Genomic DNA, 16,945 nt, shown 5'->3' on the forward strand with positions numbered 1-16,945 from the left:
AGATGTGTAATACCAAATCGACTCCACCATGCCGAGTCCGTGTGACGGAAGAGCTCAGGGAGGTTGGGGTTCTGCCACAGAGGGGTCTGTGGCGAAGTACCCTTAGGAGACTGTGTCAGAGTTTTCCCCGCCTCCCTCCAGGACATAAAACTAACCTCCTCGGGGAGAATCTAGAACCACCCAATTGCTTTGCTCTATGGAGTTCATCCCATAGAGAGGTAGGAGGTTCAAATAAGGTCAATAAAAGTGCCGTGGCAGGAGTCAGTGGGTCAGAATGTAACCAAGCGTGGACATAGGTAAGTTGGGAGGCAAGGAAGTAGTTTCTTAAGTTTGGGCAAGCCAGGCCACCCGTATTTGCCGCCTGTAAAGAGGACCTGGCTATATGAGGCTGGCGGCCATTCCAAAAAAAGGAGGAAAGAGCGGAGTCAATTTTTGCAAAAAAAATAATTTTGGTGAAAAAGACTGGGGCAGCTCGAAAACAGTAGAGAAGTTTTGGTAGAAGAATCATTTTGAATAGGTTTATGCGACCAATTAGGTTATGGGGCAATGACGACCAGGTATGAAACCTATCTATCATTTGTTTGATTATAAGAGTGATGTTAAGTTCTTCATATTTAGAAATGTCAGCATGTATTTGAATACCTAGGTATTTAAAGGAGGATGTCAATTGAATATGCGACCTTTGCAGATAATCAACAGGAAAGGGGGGGTGAACCAATAAGGAGGGCCTGAGATTTTTCCCAACCCACCTGTAGTCCCGAAGCTACGCCGAACTCCTCCACGACACATAGCAATATATGAAATGAGTTCTCTCTACCGTCTAAATATATAAGGGCATCGTCTGCACAAAGGGAGATCTTCTCCTCCAGGGGACCAGTGTGGATGCCCCCTATCTCTGCCACCTGTCGCACCTGCCAGGGCCAACAGGTCAATGGCCAGTGCGAACAGGAGTGGAGAGAAAGGGCACCCTTGCCTGGTACCTCTCTTCAAGGAAAATGGTTCAGGGATGTCCCTGTTAGTGTGGACCCTAGCCTTTGGGTCTGCGTATAAAAAACGGGCTCATTGAATATGTGGACCAATACCCACTCGTGTCATAGCTTCCCAAAGAAAGGGCCAGCTCACAGTGTCAAAGGCATTTAACACATCCAGGGATAGGACCAATCCCCCGTTTCGTGTGTGCTGCATTATGGACATGCAAATACAATCTATGGATATTGTCGAAAGTGCTTCTGCCAGGCATAAAACCAGATTAATTCAGGAATATGAGGAACAGAATGACCGTCTGAAGTCTAAGAGCAAGGATCTTAGCTATTATTTTGGCATCGTTATTTAAAAGGGATATGGGACGGTAGGACCCTCACTGCAGCTCGTCTTTGCCAGGTTTGGGTATAACCACTATAAGTGCTTCATTCATGGAGTCCAGAAGTTTCCCCGGTGTAAGAGAGTCTTGGAACATCTTAAGGAGTTTAGGAGCCAGTTCTTCTATATGTGCCTGGTACCACTCTGAGGGGAGTCCGTCGAGGCCTGGAGTCTTATTAGTCGGCAACAGACGTATGGCCGTAGTTACCTCCTCCAGTGTAATAGGTTTATCTAAGGAAAGCTGCTGGGGGGTACTAAGTGTTGGGAAGTCAAGTGAAGTCAAGGGAAGTCAAGTGATTCAAAGAAGCCTAGGAAGACCAGTTCTGAAGGAATGGATGTATTGTCATATAATATTACTGTAGAAATCTGCAAAGGTCTGGTTAATAGTCAGAGCATCAGCAGTAGTTGACCCGTTTGGAAGTTGAATTTCAGCAATTGAATTATCCTGAAGGTCCGTATGGGCAAGATACGCAAGGAGCCTACCATTTTTTCCACAAATGCGGGCAGAGGGGTAGAGTTGTTGCTTCCTGGTCAAATCCACCATGTGAAGCTGGAGCACCTGATGAGCGTCCGTGAGCATACCTCTTGTCGCAGAGGAGGGGCTACCCGAATGACGGGTCCTCTTCTAACGACTTTTGGAGAGTTTCCTGCATGGCCCGCCCAATGGATCTGTATCGTTTAATGCGTGAAATATATGACCCCCTGACTACCGCCTTAAAGGCATCCCAGACAGAGCCCTGGGCCGCAGAGTCCATGTTAAAGGGCCAGTAATTGGACGTGTCGCTCGGGATGAATTCAGAAAATTCTGGTGTGGAAATCCAGAGAGGACTTAGGCTCCAGGTCCGGAAAGACGGTCTGTGGCCCACAGTCAAACCCACCTGTATTATAGAGTAGTCAGAGACTGTTTGGGATAAGTATGCTATGGGCTGGACATAGGTTAAAAAGTCCCCGTGGCCAGAGCATAGTCTATTCTGGAGAGAGTTGCATAAGACCTGGACTGGCAGGAGAACACCTTGGCATTAGGATATTTCCAGCGCCATATATTTACATATCCATAGGCGCTGCACCACACAAGAAATTATTTAGACTCAGACTGTAAAGGTTTAACCCTATCCAAGGCCAGCTGCAACACAGAGTTAAAATTCCCAAGGATGAGGATGGGACAGCTAGGTAAGGAGGCAAAATGCACAATGAGATCAGCAAATACTGCAGGCGTGACTGGAGGGGGGAGACCGAGACCAAAAGTTCCATGTACGGTTGCATGTAAGATAATATGTTGTCCCTTATGGTCGAGGATGACTTGGTGACACAGGAAAGGTAACCCCTTACGGATTAAAACTGCAACCCCACGGGCATAGTTAGAATAAGTAGAGTGGTAGTTATGGGCCACCCAGTGTTTTTTCAGGGCCAGAATTTTAGATCCCATGAGATGAGTTTCCCGGAGACACAGAACATGTGGTTTGCTGTGCCTCAGGGCCTCAAAAAAAGAAGCTCTTTTACATTTGGAGTTCATTCCACGGACATTCCATGAACAAACATTTACCTGAGACATGGCACCAGGACAGAAATGACTAGGGCAGGGGAGAAGGGGGGAGTAGGAGGGATTCTGAAGGGCTCCTCGTCCCCAGTCACAGCTGCAGGAGGTCGTGAGGATCGCAGTGCTGCAAAAAAAATAAAACCACACATACAGTCAGGTCCATAAATATTGGGACATGGACACAATTCTAATATTTTTGGCTCTATACACCACCACAATGGATTTGAAATGAAATGAACAAGATGTGCTTTAACTACAGACTTTCAGCTTTAATTTGAGGGTATTTACATCCAAATCAGGTGAACAATGTAGGAATTACAACAGTTTGTATATGTGCCTCCCACTTTTCAAGGGACCAAAAGTAATGGGACAGATTAACAATCATCCATCAAACTTTCACTTTTTAATACTTGGTTGCAAATCCTTTGCATTCAATTACAGCCTGAAGTCTGGAAGGCATAGACATCACCAGACGCTGGGTTTCATCCCTGGTGATGCTCTGCCAGGCCTCTACTGCAATTGTCTTCAGTTCCTGCTTGTTCTTGGTGCATTTTCCCTTCAGTTTTGTCTTCACCAAGTGAAATGCATGCTCAATCGGATTCAGATCAGGTGATTGACTTGGCCATTGCATAACATTCCACTTCTTTCCCTTAAAAAACTCTTTGGTTGCTTTCACAGTATGCTTTGGGTCATTGTCCATCTGCACTGTGAAGCGCCGTCCAATGAGTTCTGAAGCATTTTGCTGAATATGAACAGATAATATTGCTCGAAACACTTCAGAATTCATCCTGCTGCTTTTGTCAGCAGTTACATCATCAATAAATACAAGAGAATCAGTTCCATTGGCAGCCATACATGCCCACGCCATGACACTACCACCACCATGCTTCACTGATGAGGTGGTATGCTTTGTATCATGAGCAGTTCCTTTCCTTCTCCATACTGTTCTCTTCCCATCTCTCTGGTACAAGTTGATCTTGGTCTCATCTGTCCATAGGATGTTGTTCCAGAACTGTGAAGGCTTTTTTAGATGTTTGGCAAACTCTAATCTGACCTTCCTGTTTTTGAGGCTCAACAATGGTTTACATCTTGTGGTGAACCCTCTGTATTCACTCTTAACCACAGTTGTTTTCCATGGTCTTCCAGGTCTTTTGGTGTTGCTGAGCTCACCGGTGCGTTCTTCCTTTTTAAGGATGTTCCAAACAGTTGATTTGGCCACACCTAATGTTTTTGCTATCTCTCTGATGGGTTTATTTTGTTTTTTTCAGCCTAATGATGGCTTTCTTCACTGATAGTGAAAGCTCTTTGGATCTCATATTGAGAGTTGACAGCAACAGATTCCAAATGCAAATAGCACACTTGAAATTAACTCTGGACCTTTTATCTGCTCCTTGAGGGAATAACACACACCTGGCCATGGAACAGCTTGGCAGCCAATTGTCCCATTACTTTTGGTCCCTTAAAAAGTGGGAGGCACATATAAAAACTGTTGTAATTCCTACACCATTCACCTGATTTGGATGTAAATACCCTCAAATTAAAGCTGAAAGTCTGCAGTTAAAGCACATCTTGTTCGTTTCATTGCAAATCCATTGTGGTGGTGTATAGAGCCAAAAAGAATAGAATTGTGTCGATGTCCCAATATTTATGGTCCTGACTGTACATCATACACACAACAATAAAACTATGTACAGAAACGTAATCATTACCCATTAAGGGTAGCATTACCCCTGCCCAGCTCCAAAAAAGGGGAGAGGGCCTATACCCGAAACATGTACCATGCGTGGGGCGCATGGCCAGCAACAGGAAACAAAAAAGATGTCAAGAAAACAAAAATAGTCAGTGTTCAACGGTATCAAAGAGGGGGGGGTAAACCCCAAGGCATCTCCGGCCTGCTTAAAAAATTAGGCCAGGTACTCTCCTCACAAGAGTGTATGGTCAACCATAGTTATCGCTGAATAAAGCTTCAATGGTGATTAATAGGAGATACTGGGAAGGGCCAGGGGAGGAAAAGGATGCAGGCATTCTAGCCTTTCCAGCAAAACACACGTGGACCGTCATCAGGCAGGTGGTTTAGTAGGACGGGGTAGAGATTCCCACCAGGCCAGGGCATCCTGTGGGGATTGGAAGAACTGGACTTTCCCCTGGTAGGTGACACGGAGGGTGGCGGGAAACAGCATGGAATGTTGGATATCTTGCTCCCGGAGTTTCTGCTTGACACGCTGGTAGCTGGCTCTGCAGTTGCAAACTGTTGCAGAGTAATCAAGGAAAAGGGACACCACAGCATTATTGATGTGGAGACTGCCCTTCTTCCTGGTAGCCCCCAGAATAAAATCCCAGTCCCTGTAATTGAGGAGACGAATCACAACAGTACATGGAGGGTGCCCTTCAGGGAGGGGGTGCCCACTGCCCAAGGACTCGGTGGGCCCTCTCAATCACAAAACAGGGGGATAGTTGAGTGCGGCCAAATTCTTGCTCGTGCCACCTTTCACAGAAGGCTATGGGGTCAGGACCCCAACCAGACGCAGGTTATTCCTGCGGAGACGTTTTTCAAGGTCATCAACCTTGTCCTCCAGGGTGGCAATCTCCCCCATGTGTATTAAGTTTGGGCAGGATGGGGTTAATAGTGTCCTCTAGATCACTAATACACTGCTCGGTTTCAGTAACCTGGCCACGTAATTTCTGCATGTTCTGGCCCATGAATGTCAAGTCAATCTTCAGCCCATCCACCTTCCCCATAAGGTCTGCATGGTTCACTTTAATAATGGTGAGGACCTCCGAAAGTGTGGGTTCCCTGTGGCCATCCATGACCGCTGGTCCTGGGGTCGCCAGCGGAGGCACAGCCGGAGGGTCTGGGATCTCAGGGGAGGGCGGTGGGAAGGCATCCTGGCTGTCTGCAAAGAGATCCGGAGTGGAGGCTGGGGATGCACTAGGCCCATGGCTGGTGTTGCAGCAGCCATCTTGGTAGGAGCAAGTGGTGATGCTCATCTTTGGCGAGGGTTGCTTCTTCCCTCGCTGCTTTTCCATCCACCAAAATGCCTCCCTAAGGTACAGGAGACACCCTGGGTCGATGTGGGCAAAAAAAGAGACATTTTCTGGCTATGATTGATCAGGATGGAGTGGGATTGTAGAAGGAGAGACCAGAGCTACACAGGAACACATCCACTCACATCCCGCGCTAGACCATACCCCATTGTAGCACTAATCTAGAGCAGGCCTTGTTTCTGGAAGAAGCGAGTAGTAGTCCAGGCTGAGGTTGCCACATACTATAGATTGATGGGGTGTTCAGATGTGCAGCCACAGGGAGACTTACCTTCATACCTAGTGATACAGGAGCTGGAAAGAGCGCCCCCCCCAAGCTGGCTGTCAGAGAGGTTACCTGGTTGGGCGCCGGTGCACGCCGGGGCGCGTTGGCGCTCGTGCCTCTGTGCGTGCTGGGGCGCGTGTCCTTGGGGATGCTGGCGTGTCTGGGCTGACCAGCCGTGGCATGCGGGGTGGCGCCCGGGCGTTCGGGCGTGCGCGCGTACGCTTGTGAGCGTTACCGTTGGCATGTCCGGTGGTGTGGGCGTGCACGCCGGCGTCGGGGGCGCGCTCGGGCGCGTGCGGGGGCGCGGCGCGCTTTGGCAAATCGGCGCGTGCACGTGCGCGGCGTTTTGGCGCCAATCAGCCTATTTAAGCCTGCCTCTACTCTGATCCGGTGCTGCCTGATCAAACAGCTCCGTGTCTTACCCCGTGATCATCTTGTCTTCCTGTATCTCAGTAGTGTTTACCCGTTGTGACCCGGCTTGCCTTTGGACCTCCCTTGATTGCTGCCTGAACCCGACCCCGGCTTGTCTGACCTTGTTTCTGCTTTCTCCTTTGTACCGCTGCTGCCAGCCCGTTGCCGACCTCTGCCTGTGTGTGACCAGCCTGATAGCTCCTGCTCAGCATCCGCTTCATCCAGCCCAGAAGCTCTACCGGTTGCCTGCCAGACCATCTTGCTCCAGGATCCTAACTTCAGGCCCTCATACCACTCCGTATTCGTGGGCCTCCTGTCTACTCTATCAGGGGCCCCGAATCGGATACGTAAGGGAGCCTACCCTCTGCCCAAGCGGACTCGCCTGTCTGGTAAGTGTGGGACCTGACACTGGCACTCAGGGCTTAATCAGGTTCCCCATGATTAAGCTCTGAGGGGCAGAGTGAAAAGCGTTGGGGGTGTGGCCTGGTTGGAGTCCAGGCTGAGGTTGCCACATACTATCGATTGATGGGATTGTTCAGATGTGCAGCTACAGGGAGACTTACCTTCATACCTAGTGATCTAGTGATACAGGATCCGGGACGAGCTCCCTCCAAAGCTGGCACTCATAGTGGTGCATACCGAAGACTTGCACCCCTCTCTAAGCCTGATTGGGATTTTTGGGTCACAGCAATAATTCTACCCCACCGATCATAGCATGCAAAAAATAAAAACCTGCCAGAGGAGATCCAGAGAGCCAGACATCTCAGAACTCTCATTGTTTTTTTTTTCCTAGCAGCTAAAATGACTATGGCACAAGCATGGAAATCAGCCATGATTAATGTCACGTTGGTGAAACATAAAATATCCCAGATTAGGTTTAATGAGAAATTGACAAGCATCCTTAGAGATAAATAAGCCAGATTCGAAAAAATGTGGAACGCTTGGATTATGTACCTTCAGGCTCCCTAGACACTGAGACACCTTGTGGTTGGAGGTCCAGGTTGAGGGGACCAACTCCGGTCCTTTCTCCTACTTACTTTCTTTTCTTCTACTTTTTTCTTTTTTGAAAAAATGTGGAACGCTTGGATTACGTACCTTCAGGCTCCCTAGACACTGGGACACCTTGTGGTTGGAGGTCCAGGTTGAGGGGACCAACTCCGGTCCTTTCTCCTACTTACTTTCTTTTCTTCTACTTTTTTCTTTTTTTCTTTTTTGTTATGTTCTAATAACTTCTAAAGGGAGGCTGACGGGGGACCATAGAGTCTCCCCTATCTTAATAGTTACTCGGGAACGAGGTATTGTGCCTTGAGGCACCCGGGACCAATTATTCACATTATCGTTCCCTCACCTCTCCATGTGACTGAGCTATACACTCACCGGCCACTTTATTAGGTACACCTGGTCAATTGGTAACACAAATTGCTAATCAGCCAATCACATGGCAGCAACTCAATGCATTTAGGCATCTAGACGCGGTAAAGACGAATTGCTGAAGTTCAAACCACGCATCAGAATGGGGAAGAAAGGGGATTGAAGTGGCTTTGATCGTGGCATGGTTGTTGGTGGCAGACGGGCTGGTCTGAGTATTTCTGGGATTTTCACACACAACCATCTCTCAGGGTTTACAGACAATGGTGGGAAAAAGAGAAAATATCCAGTGAGCGGGGGTTGTGTGGAGGAAAATTTTTCAAAAGGTTTTAACTGTGTGTAACTCTTCTCTATGTCATTATTAGGGATGAGCCGAACACCCCCCTGTTCGGGTTGCACCAGAACTTGCAAACAGGCAAAAAATTTGTTCGAACACGCGAACACCGTTAAAGTCTATGGGACTCGAACATGAATAACCAAAAGTGCTAATTTTAAAGGCTTATATGCAAGTTATTGTCATAAAAAGTGTTTGGGGACCCGGATCCTGCCCCAGGGGACATGGATCAATGCAAAAAAAGTTTTAAAAACGTCCGTTTTTTCGGGAGCAGTGATTTTAATAATGCTTAAAGTGAAACAATAAAAGTGTAATATCCCTTTAAATTTCGTACCTGGGGGGTGTCTATAGTATGCCTGTAAAGGGGCGCATGTTTCCTGTGTTTAGAACAGTCTGACAGCAAAATGACATTTCTAAAGGGAAAAAAGTAATTTAAAACTACTCGCGGCTATTAATGAATTGCTGGTCCGACAATACACATAAAAGTTCATTGATAAAAACGGCATGGGATTTCCCCACAGGGGAACCCCGAACCAAAATTAAAAATAAAATGTGTGGGGTCCCCCCAAATTCCAATTAAATCTTGCGGCGAATCCGCCGCAGAGACCACTTTTATCTTGTAGCTGACTGCCCGCCGAATACGAGGATACCGGGGTTATGGCAGCTAGCTGCTGCCATAACAACGATCTCCATCCTCAAAGTTAGGACGTATATTGGCGTGCGTTGGTCGGCAAGTGGTTAAAAAGGCATATAAATGGGTCGTCCTGAGGTCTAGACAAGATTTGCTATTGAACAGAAAAACGAAGGCAATGTCTAGTATGGAGAAGCCTAACAATCCCAGAATTATTACACGTTATACAAAACAACATAAGAGAATTAAGGCCGTTATATCCAAACATAGCCACCTTTTATGTATTGATGACCCGGTGTGGAGCTCTTTTGTCCCCGCCAGTCCTTCCATTACTTACCGCAGAACCAAATCCTGAAAGGATATACTTATACAAAGTGAGTTTATGGGAGAATTCCGCGATGATCCATGTAGACGTCCAGGCACCTTTTCGTTGTGGTGGATGCAATCGTTGTCAATATATGTACATTGGAAATAACATTAAGCTCCCGAATGGCAAGATATTTAAACCGACGCATTTTGCGAATTGCAGAACAGCAGGGGTAGCCTATATGTTATTTTGCCAATGTGGCTCATTCTATACAGGTAAAACCAAGCGAGAATTCCATAAAAGGGCATCTAGGCATATTTTGTGCATGAAAAAAATCTAACCCAGACCTCCCATTAGGCAGACATGTGAGAGATGTCCATAGAAGCAAAAATTCCCCAGATAAAGTTCTTAATCCTTGACGGAATACACTTGGGGTGGTGATTGGAATATAATCCTACTACAATGTGAAACACGTTGGATAATGAATTTAAACACTACCTTACCTCCTGGTCTTAATGACATGTTTAGCTATCGCTTTGATTTACCATTCAATATGAGGTATCTTGGTATATATGCTCCACAGCACACTATTCCCCTTGAATGAAGGACACTCTATGCCCCTCTGGGTATATTTTGTGTTCCACATCTTTGTTATGTCGGTCTCCTCTGTCCTCCTTTTTCTTTTTTCTTTTTTTTTTTCTTCTCTTCTTTTTTCTTCTATCTGACTATCAGTTACTACTATTTTTCTGTTTGGCCCTTGTCCCCACTGATTTCTAACCTGGCGCACTGTGGGGGGGATTAGGCGATTAGTGCGCTGTTGCCCCTTCATTTTTTTGTGGCTTTGATTTGAGCGAGGCTCCTTTGAGCTCTGCCAATTGGCTGTGAGTGTGCGTCGGAGTTCCCCCGGAGCACAGGCCGCCGTCATGCCTACCTGGGGCGGCGTCCTGTTCTCGGGTAACGGTTGGTCCTGGCTACCCAGTGGATGCGCAGGCGCAGTGGACGATCTCTCGTCGCCGGGCCTGTGTCATGACGTCCGAGCGGCGATGCGCATGCACGGGGCGTTGTCTGGGTATTTATCAGAGCCGTCAGAGGCATGTAAACACAGCTGCGACGGCTCTGATCACTGGCTTTCTGTGGCGTGCAATCAGACGGAGGTAAAGAGAAATACTTTTAGACCTTTTTATGTTCTGTTGTATGGCCCTACTTGTGCCCTCACTCGTCACAATCCATATGCATCCCTACAGGCACAATTCCTGGGCTGGACACCATCGATTCCAGCCAATCTTTGGGATTTGCAAATACTGGATGTTGTCTGAGTGACATCTTTGATACGCTATCCGCCTAGGTATGTACGCTGAACCCGCCTTGTTTTTTGCCTATACTGTTGCAAATTTACAATATTAAATCCTGATATCCTGTCTCCCATTTAAGATCATTTTATCTGATTTTTGGTTGGAGACTCTCCCGGACCTTCGCTGAGTGATCCGTGTTGGACTATTATTTTTTTTGGGGGGCCTTTTGACTGCAGTCTTTTCACTTATTTACCCTTTTGATACATGGGGCCCTCTCAGTTTCCTACACTGTTTGGGATATTCTTGGTACGTGACCCGTGGTGCTTATTTTCTTGTGTTTTATGCACTTTTATGTTGATTTACTCCTGAAATGTATTTTTGTACTAATGCTTATTTAATGACATCTATGCTTCTCTAATAGACACCGGGCTTTGTATGTTAAAAAAACCCTGAAGAAGGGCATCAAGCCGGAAATGTCGGGTTCATCCATTAGCCTACACGTGTCTGTATATGTATCATAATTTATATAAATGTTTATGCACTTTTCTGTCCCTGATGACTTAAAGTATTTTATTGTATATATAATTTTGTAATAAACTCTTTTTTTACATGACAAAATACTGTTTTTGGTCACTTTAAAAGTCCCACCCACCAAAGGGGGTTTCGTTTTTTTTCCATAAAGATATGGATGAGCGAGTTTGGGGTTGAAGGATCTTGACTAGCCTGACCTCAACCCGATAGAACACCTTTGGGATGAATTTGAGCGGAGACCGTGATCCACTTCTTCTCGTCCAACATCAGTGCCTGACCTCACAATTGTGCTTCTGGTAGAATGGTCAAACATTCCCATAGACACACTACTAAACCTTGTGGACAGCCTTCCCAGAAGAGTTGAAGCTGTTATAGCTGCAATGGGTGGGCCAACTCAATATTGAACCCTACGGACTAAGACTGGAATGTCATTAGGGTTAGGGTTTCCCCTTGAAGAACAAGGTTAGGACTCAGGGATTGGAATAGGGATGTTAGGGTTAGGGTTAGGGTTTGGGTTTAGGGTTAGGGTTTAGGGTTAGGGTTTCCCCTTGAAGAACAAGGTTAGGAATTGGAATAGGGACCTCCTCCAAAGGTCAAAGGTCAAGAGGTGTGGCTGACCCACCCCCACCAAAGTGTTCCGCCTACCCCAACTAAGTCGGGGAATGAACACTATAGTATATATATATATATATATATATATATATATATATGTATATATATATGTATATATATATATATATACACACACACACGCACACGTACAGGCATGTGTGCTTAAACTTTAAGGTGCACACCTTAAGGTAGGTGGCTGCACACACCTATGTACAAACTATTCATTGTTATCTCACACAGGTTTGATATTTTTACATTTTCTAGACACAGGGAAGAGTGGATAATTTGCTAATTATATGTACACAGTGATATCACCGAGAAAACCTTTGTTTCGTACTACAGGGCAGTGCCACCTCCTGTCAATTATCTTCTTTGCAATGCATTGACATCAGTTGAGTTGTAAAAGAGGTTACAAACAACAAACACAGGACCACATATATAATCTGAATCTAGCCATGGTACTTTTTTTAATTTAAGGTGCATCCCACCTTAAAAGAATCGGATCTCCACACCGCCGTTCAATAGTCCAGATTTAGATTTATTCCAGAAAGGGTCAAGGAGGACAATAAAAAGGAGTATCCAACATGTTTCAGAGGTCCTTCACCGGGGCTTCCAAAAGCCGCTGCTGGTGGGATATGAGGAAGATCATTACACTGGATAAAATACTCTTCAAGGTTCATTCATTATTCCCGAATCCCGATACATTGTTTCCTACTGCATGCCCTGATGATGGACCTCCAGAATGTGTTGGATGGTCCTTTTATTGTTTCTTTGACCCTTACTGGAATAAAATTGTATCTGGACTATTGAGAAGTGGACCTAACTAGAACCTTCAGGGCTCCAGTGCAAGAAACCATAAAGGAGCCCCCTGACTGCTAGGGGTCTTTCTGTCAGTCCCAGGGCCCTTTCCTCAGGACCGTCTCAGCACAAATATTTGCCCATCCCCTAAACCCCCCTAAAAACAGTTCACCCCCCCAGCACAAATCCTCTACCTCTAAAATTTCCCCACCTAGTACACATCCCCCTCCACTTCAAATGCCCCCTCCCAGCACAAATTCTCCCCAGCAAAAAATCTTCTTTCTTCCATTCCCCACCCCCCCCTTAAAGACAATTCCCCCCTCCTATCACAAATCCTCTAGCTCTAAAATTTCTGCCCTTAGTATCTATCTTCTCCCCCCCACTTCAAATGCCCCCCTCCCAGCACAAATCTTTGTCCTCCAATCCCCCTCCCAACACAAATCCCCCTTCCCCCTAAATCATCACTCTTACCACTCCCCCGCCCAAACTTCCCCTTCTAGAACAATCCATACCCGCTACCTCCCCCAAATCTCCCATCCCAACACAAATCCCTGTAATTCATTACTCTTAGCACCCCCCATCTCAAATTTCCCCTCCTAGAACAATACTAACCCTTTGCCTACCCCACAAATCCCCCCTCCCAACATAAATCCCCCAAAAATCTCCACTCTTAGCACTCCCCCCCAAATTCCCCCTCCTAGAACAATACTTACCCCCTGCCTCCCCCCAAATCCCCCCTCCCAACATAAATCCCTGTAAATCACAACTCCTAGCACTCCCCCCCCCCCCCAATTTCCCTTCCTAGAACAATACTTACCCCCTAAAAAACAAACAAGCTCTTGTGAGCTACCATGTGAAAATCCAAATGATAATTAGAGATGATTAAAGAACAGCTGCTACCATTGACCACGTCTCATATGCTCATGCCAAATAAAAATTAATACCAATATAATGCTGCGCTATTCAAATGTAATCAAACGATAATCGTACTAAATCCTAATATTACTGACTGCAGTTAAATATTTCCCCTTCCCAACATGTGTCGATACCGGGAAATAATGTATCTTCCTCAGGGGGAATCCCCCCTAAGGAAGATAATAATTGTGTACTATGCAGGGTTACATATTTCTCTTTTGCATATGAATGCAACATGTGTATATAGAGGTGTGTATGCTAGACAGGTTGTCATTGGGAGTATCGCATAGGATTACAATTTTTAATTGTTTATGATCGCAACTTTTAATCGCATAAGATTGCATTATTATGCTCACTAGATTTTTTAAGTAGGAATGGATTATCTCACCACCTATATTTGACTACAGTCAGTAATATTAGGATTTAGTACAATTATCATTTGATTACATTTGGATAGCGCAGCATTATATTGGCATAAATACTTTCCCCCTGCCTCCCCCTAAATCTCCCATCCCAACGCAAGTCTCCAAAAATCACCAATCTTAGCCCCCACCCCCAAATTTCTGCTACAACAATACTTACCCCCTGCCTCCCCCCAAATTTCCCCTTCCAAAACAAATCCCTGTAGATCATCACTCTTAGCACTCCCCCCCCAAATTTCCCCTCCTAGAACAATACTTACACCCTGCCTCCCCCCAAATCTCCCATCCCAACACAAATCCCCAAAAATCACCAATCTTAGCTCCCACCCCACCCCCAAATGTCTGCTACAATACCCCACTGCCTCCCCCCAAATTCCCCCTTCCCACACAATTCCCCTCCCCCAAATCTCTTTATGACGTATGACCTACATGATACCTTAGTGCCCAAGGAAGCCACCCCTTGTCCTGGCCCTGGGTGCAGTCCCAATCAATGCGACTTAAAACACAAAAAAAAAGTTCCTGCACTACTTTTCTGCAACTTTGGTGCCATAGACGGCAATGTTAAATCACAAAAGTCACAAGGAAATCGCAAGCAAGTCGCAGGGAAGTCACAGGACTTTTTACGGTCCTGCAGCAGGACCCTTTCACATGTTCTGCTGCAGGCCCCCATCCTGCTATCTTGAGACTGCCCCCCATTCACTAATGTGACCTTTGCGACCCTGGTATTTCCGGCACTGACCCACACCAACACCATTATATTACTATTGGATAACAACAGCAGTTAAAACAACATAGTGGGTTCTTTTTACTTTCAAAAGCAGAAAATACATGTTGAGGATTTCTATAGGGTTCTAATCCTTCTACTCTCCATCCAACAGTAGATATACAGTACAGACCCACCATAATTCACGTGGACTCAACAAGACCTTGGGGCAAGGGTTCATTCATGGTAGATGTGATGTATCTGGTACTTTGTTGTCTTAGTGTCTCTCCAACAAGACAATAAAAGAGACCAGAAGAATATATTACACAATCGAAATTGGGGGAACCGAAAGATTAGCCCAGTTGGAAGCACGTCCTCCATTCTCCGGTAAATCCTTCGCCATTCTCCCATCTAGATATACGTTGATGAGAAGGGGTCTAGGCACTGCTTGTTTTTGTAGAATTTGTATTAAGAAAACAAGAGAAAATAAATAACAATTAAATGCAAACCAGTTAAATAAAATTGTACTTTTCTGTGATTGGTTGACCAAAGCTGATCCAAGCAAGACTTGTTGGACTAATCGTGGAACGATAGAAAGCTATATAAAGATCACAATGTCTTGGGATGAGTAAAAGCCAATAGAGATAGAGAGGAACGAGTCTGGAAAATTGGGCAAAGTGACCGGTATACATCCGGTCCCAGTCTCACCTTCTTGATGGAGCAAGTTTATCTGTTTCAATGTCCACTGTGATATTGGTGTAGAGCGGGAGAAGCTCCTTGGACAGCAGTTTATACTGGAGGGTGTTTAGACCGTCTTGTCTCCAAGTCCTCCCTGTCTGTCCCAGAAGGTAGAACCGTTGTGGGTTTTGCTCGTTCGCTTGGTCTGGAGCATGCTTTATCATTTTATACCTTCCTACAAGGACCGACGGCCGAGATATCTGCATGCCGCTGATTTGAATTCGAGACGCTAAATCGTCGTCCTCGCCGCCCCAGCCCCAGTAAGAGTTCGAAAATCCATTAACTTTTTCATACTGCTCAGGAGTCAACGCAGAGACGCCCCCAAAGCACAACTGGTAGGGCAGAATGTAATTAAACTTGTCTATGGCAACAGAAGCGTGTTTGGGGAACCCATCACAGGTGTACAAGTTGCGGTCATCTTCGGGGATGAGGTCCACGTCATGAAAGAACAAGCAGTCCCAGGCCTCGTCCTTCATGGCTTCTTTAAAGCCAACGTTCATGAGTTTAGCACGGTTAAAAGTGAAGTTGCCCGCTTGGTGGATGATGTAGATGCCGTAGTTCAGCTGTTGGCGTTGCAAGAATGGATGCAAATTGTACAAGAGATATTTAAGGTGCTTCTCTCTGTTCCGGTGAGGGATAATGATGGCTGTCTTCTTTTTGGAGATACAGTCGGGGGGCTCGTAGAGGCCTCCTTGGGTCACATTGGGGTTCTCCTGTATCACGTCTTCCAGTCTGTGGGATTTTGGTAACTGGACATGGATTGGCCCTTTTAAATATGGCGAGATTGCCGGGCAAGGCTCCGTTTCATTTTTTCCTGGACTCACGGGGTCTGTAGTCATCTTTTGATCTCCTTTGAGGTACAGGTAGGTGATGACCCCCAGCTGGACACAGACAAGGAGCAGCAGGCAATATATCTTTCTGGAGGTCATTTGGCAGTTCTCTCCGACCCAAGTGCCAAAATCCGACAGATAAATACGGAGAAATGGATGTCTACAGTCAGGCAGACAGCAAGTTTGTGTTTCTACCTCAACCTTTGCAAAGCTTCTTATTGTCTTCTTATGTGGTGCCAGACAATTATCTCTGATATAGAAAGAGATGTCTCCAGGCAGAACCTTCAATACAAAATCAGGTTTGACAAGGGTTGCCACCTTTGCTTCAAGTCAAACCTAAACACTTTGGCAGAGCGCAGCAATTTGCATAAACTTTACATATATTCTGCTATTAAATATCATTTCTAATCATATGAAGTTATTAACAAGAGTCCCCCTTAACATCAGAGTCCACAGAGTTCCCTTTTTACATTTGAACTCACAGAGTTCCCTTTCACTGTAAGGGGGGACTCTGCAGACTCTGATGTAAGGAAGAACTCTGGGGACTCTAACATGAGGGATGCTCTGAGAACCCTGATTTAAGGGAGAACACAACTCTGATGCACAGAGAGGACTCTGATGTAAGGGGGAACACTGTGGCCTCTGGTGTAAAGGGGAACTCTGGTGTAAGGGGTGCTCTGAGAACCCTGATTTGCCTTAGTGTACTCACTCAGAGGCAGGAGAGAGAAGCGGGGAGACTTCAGTCACAGACAGGGATGGATGGTGAGCTCACTCACCCCTTGGCAATCAGCATCTCTCATCCAAATGTATCTGAGGCTGCTGGGAAGCCATAGTCTGGTCTGAATAATGT

General features: G+C 46.0%; 1 pseudogene; it reads right to left on the reverse strand.

Annotated features, from left to right (window-relative positions):
* Positions 1-14,975: 14,975 nt before the first annotated feature.
* On the reverse strand, positions 14,976-16,281 carry LOC141117437 (beta-1,4-galactosyltransferase 3 pseudogene; annotated as a pseudogene).
* Between the last annotated feature and the right edge of the window lie 664 nt (positions 16,282-16,945).

This window comes from Aquarana catesbeiana, linkage group LG13 (assembly GCF_042186555.1).
Source record: "Aquarana catesbeiana isolate 2022-GZ linkage group LG13, ASM4218655v1, whole genome shotgun sequence".
NCBI classification, from domain to species: Eukaryota; Metazoa; Chordata; class Amphibia; order Anura; family Ranidae; genus Aquarana; species Aquarana catesbeiana.